Genomic DNA, 4982 nt, shown 5'->3' with positions numbered 1-4982 from the left:
TCTATTGGGATTTCTTTGAATCATTGAACTACTGAGAAGAACCAAGGCTTTCACAGTTGCTCATCGCACATTCTTGCTGTTATTAGATTGCTAGTTTTTTTTCATGCAGCAATAGTTCATGTAAATCTTTCCAGATCTTTCTAAAATCAAGTCATTCATCATTTTTTTATAGAACAATAATATTTCATTACCTTCATCTACCATAATTTGTTCAGCCATTCCCCACTGATGGACATCTACTCATTTTCCAATTCTTTATTACCACAAAAAAGAACTATTATAAACATTTTTGCATATGTGCATCCTTTTCCCTCCTTTATTTCCTTAGGATACAGGCCCTGTAGTGGCACTTGGGTCAAAGAATATGCAGAGTTTTGTAGTCCTTTGGGCTATATCAGTTGTTCTTTGAGATTTTTAAAAATTCTCTTCTACTTTTTTGGTTCTTTTGATTTTGTTTTATTATTGATATCTTATAATGTCATTAGCTTTTCCTTGCCCAGTTCTTGTTTTCAAGGAATTATTTTTTTAAGTTTTTGAATATCATTTCCCAATTGGTTAACTTTTTTCATAATTTTCTTGATTTGCTTGCTGCTGTTATTTTTCCCCCTAACTTTTTCTTAATTTCTCTTATTTGATTTTTAAAATCCTTTTTAAGTGCTTCCAAGAATTCTTTCTCTGCTTATGACAATTTGATGTTTTTCTTTGAAGTAAGAGTGACTTTTTAAACTTCATTCTTTTCCTTTAACATGAACTCAGGTCTTCTCTGTCCTTATGATAACTGTCCAGGGTTGAGTTCTTTCTTCTTTGCTTACTCATTTTTATTTTGTTTTATTTTATTTTTGGCAGTTTACTATTGTAATCAGATTCTAGTCTTGAGGTGTGGGAAATGGTGCCCCAGGCTCAGGTTCATCTTACTCTAATTTTCTGAGCTCTATTTGGGGACCCAACCTCTAGGCCACCCTGAGGGGACTCCCAGATAGTTGTCGCATAACTGCTCTTGCTTTCTTCCACAGCTGCCAACTTTAGCTATTCAGCTTTGGAACCAAAACCAAGAACTCTGCTCTCCTGCAATTTCCCCTCTGATACTACACTCACCAGGTGTGTGTTTACTCTCTCTTGCCCATAGCTGCAGTCTGGGGCTGTGTCCAGTCTGCACAGTTGGGTCTGGCAAAGGAGGACAAAGGAGGGCTTTCCAATCTTCCCTTACTTAGCAACCAAATCACACACTCCCAGGGAAGTGAAAGTTCCTAAGCTCCTGGCTATCTCCAAACCAACTGCCTCTAGGACTTGTTTCTTGGCCCAGTGGAGATTGTTCTGAGATGTTTGTACTTCATTCAGATCAAACTTTTCCTCCTGGAGGACAAGTCTTTCCTGAGGTTTTCTTAAGTTCTTTTAGGAAGACATCTGTTTTACCCTGATTATTTTTTATTTTCCTTGAGGTGATGTTTTGTCTTTGTTTGTTAAGTTTGGATAGCCTGAAATGTTCTGCCCTATTTGGACACTTTCCCAGAATCCATTCAGATCTGTTCTTCCACTAGAATTTTGCCCCTTTTTCTTCTCTGTTTTTCTAGTCATCTTAGCTGATCAGTGTGTTAACATATACTTGTCACTTGGCACTGGCTATTTGCAAACTAAAAGCCTTATTGATAGTTGGTTGTTTAACGCTTTTTGTCTTCATGACCCTTTTCAGGGTTTTCTTGGCAGAGACGCTGGAGCATTTTGCCTTTTCCTTCTCCAACTAATTTTACAAGTGAGGAAATTGAGGCAAACAGGATTAAGTGACTTGCTCAGGGTCATACTGATAATAAGTGTCTGAGGCCAGCTTCAAACTCCGCTCTTCTTGACTCCAGCTGGGTATAGGCACACCAACAATTCTGACTCTGTTTTGTTCTGAATGGACTAAACTGTCCTTTATCTTTGCACTAATTAAGAAGAAAAGGTTTCCTAAGAAAATAATGTAAGCACGACTATTAAAGAAGATAAACAGGGGTCCACAGATGTCGGAAAGCAGAAGAGAAGAGGTGATTTGGTCTGAAGATAATGGAGAGAGAAGGGACAAGCCCGGAGTGATAGAGGCTGCCAAGGCAAGCCCAGGGGGGGAATCAAGGGAAATGGCAATGGGTGGATCGGGTGCTTACCCAAACTGACTTCTCAGAGACATCTTCAGATTCAAAGAAGAAGCACTTATTAGTACCTTGTGAGGAGAGGCCCAAGCACCCCTGAGCACACATAGAGCCTCTCAGCTCCCATCTCCCCACATATGCCTGGCCTAGGGAGCCAGAAATAATGAGTCTAGTTAAATAGCAAAAGAGCCAGGTCTTTCCATTGGATGGACTAAAAAGGAAGTAACCAGTATTGACCAATGGTCAGCAATGTCACTTCCTGTCACTTCCTGAAGCTGGGACCTAAGGTCTGACCTTTCTTGCCCTACAGACCTCTAGGCCTAGAGAGCATGTGACTTCCTGCAACTTGGGCCTAAAGCCTGACCTTCCTGCCCTGCAGACCTCTGGGAATAGGGAGCACATGATAGGCCTGTAGGCCTAAAATCTGACCCACTCCATCTCATCGACTTTTTGAGAAATTTTCATCTGGTCCCATTCACAAGAAGTAATGGGCCAACACTGAAGCGGATGACCACAGAATACTCCCTAAGTCTCATGCTTTTGGGAAAGGGCCAATGATTGGGTCCAAGAGAATTGTCTGAGCAATGGGGGAGTTCAGTAAGGGCAAAAAGTAGGTCTAAAAGCTCATCTTATGTCACATAACTTCAAGGAGAATTGTGCAGTTACCATAAACATAGAATATCATTGTTTATATATTTCCTTAAAAGACTCATGGATTTAGAACTGGGAGAGACCTTAAAAATCAGTTAAACTCATTCATTTTTACAAATAAGGATACAGAAAATGTTAAAAGGAGGTTACAGACTTCCTAAGGACTTTCAAATACGTGTTTAATTGAAATGTTTGCCCCTAATAGATAGCGGTACTCCAAAGAACAAGCAAATTGTACTTTATGTCACAATTTTGCATAAACTATACCTTTCACTCACATGTTCTGAATTAATCTAATGTACGGGGACCAAACGAATTAAGAAGACCAGAATTGTAAAGTCAGGTTCCAAAGAATTATCAACATGGATATTAAAAGTCACAAGAATGGGATGAAGAAGTTCTTTCATTGTCTTTTAGTATGGACAGGGCAAGTAGTATGATGAAAAGCTGAATGCTATGAAGGGAAGGAAGTAGAGAGGACTTGAGGATTGAGGGGAATATGATCATTGTCTTTAAAGAATATGAATATGGAGACCCCTTTTCCTTGGCTCTGGAAGACTGATACTAGAAGCAATTCATGGATTACAAGTTCAGGAGAAGCTAATTTAAATATCATAAGAAAAAAAAAAAACTTCTTTAACTATTGGGACTGTCCAAAAATTGAATGGGCTGCCTCAGGATGCAATGGTGTCTTTTTCATTGGAAGTTTACAAGCAGAAGCTGATTACTATTTGGGTATAGTTATGGAAAAGATTTTTGTTAATTGTAAATTGTAGTTTTTTTTTTTTCAAATAGCAAAACTCTACCTCCTCTTTCTGCCACTTCAACTTCTCTCCATCACAATCCCTCACGAAGAACATATTTTATATATCTCTATCTTTCTATCATCTATCTATGTCTCATTCTGCATTCTGAGACCTTCACCTCTTTATCAGGAGGTGAGTAGCATGTTTCATCATTAGTTTTTTGGAATTGTGGTTGATCATTATTGCTAAGGCTTTCAAAGTTGTTTGTTTTTACCATACTGTTGCCCTTGTGTAAATTGTTCAGATTCTGTTCAATTCACTCTGAATCTGTTCACACAAGTTTTCCTAGGCTTTTTGAAACCATCTCCTTTAATCATTTCTTAGAGTCCAACAGCATTCCATCACTTTATCTACTACAAATTATTCATCTGTTCCCCAACTTTTGTAAATCTCATCAGATTTCTATTCTTTGCCACCTTAAAGAAAGCTAAACTTTTGTATATCCTTACTTTGCTTTGCATAAGATTAATCTCTCCCTTAATCTACCTTCCTTCTAATTTCTTCTTCCCTTTCCTTTTTTATTTTTTCAATGAGTGAAATGCATATCCATACCCAATTCTGTGTATGAATTTTTTTCTTTTTTAACCTTACCTCCTCCCTGCCCATTCTCCTTTTCATCTCTTTAGGTCATTAACATAAAAGAACCATTCTCAGTCTTCTCCAATTAGAACTATGAATTCTATTGATTAAAGGGCTCAGAAGGGACAAGTGTATTGTCTCCTCATATTTGAACATCAGCAATTTATCCTTGTTTAGTTCTTTATAATTATTCATTTATGTTACCTTTTTGTTTCTCATGTTGAACTTCAAAATTTCTATGCAGCTCTGACCTTTTCATCAGGAATGCCGAGAAATCTTCTATGTCATTAAAGATACATTTTCCCCTGGGTGTTGCTGGATAAATTATTTTGGATTGTAAACCTATATTCTTTGCTTCTATAATATTATATTCCAAGCTCTTTGTTCTTTTTAAGTGGTGACTACTAAATTATGTGTGATGCTGAATGTGACTCCTTGGTATATGATTCTTTCTTTTTAAAGATCACAATATTTTTAATTAGATGATGGATAATTAGTGGAAGCTCTGGGTTTTGGCTACAACATCCCTGGAAGTGTCCTTTTTTCCCCCTAGGAGGTGACCAGTGGAGTCTATTTTTTTATCCTCTGATTCTAGAAGATCTGGGCAGTTTTCTTTTAAAATTTCTTGAACATTGTGTCTAGATTTTTGTTGTTGTTTGTCATAGTGTTCATGTAGTCTAGCATTTCTTAAATTATATTTTCCTCCATCTGTTTTCTAAGTTGTTTTTTGCTTATATGTTATATCTCCTATTTTTCCAATCTTTGGCTTTAATATTTTTTTGTTGTTGTCTCATAGTTAGTGGCTTCTATTTGAGTCAATTCA

The sequence above is a fragment of the Antechinus flavipes genome, chromosome 1 (genome assembly GCF_016432865.1).
Source record: "Antechinus flavipes isolate AdamAnt ecotype Samford, QLD, Australia chromosome 1, AdamAnt_v2, whole genome shotgun sequence".
NCBI classification, from domain to species: Eukaryota; Metazoa; Chordata; class Mammalia; order Dasyuromorphia; family Dasyuridae; genus Antechinus; species Antechinus flavipes.
The sequence above is the reverse complement of the archived record's forward strand: the minus strand, read 5'-3'. Positions refer to the sequence as shown.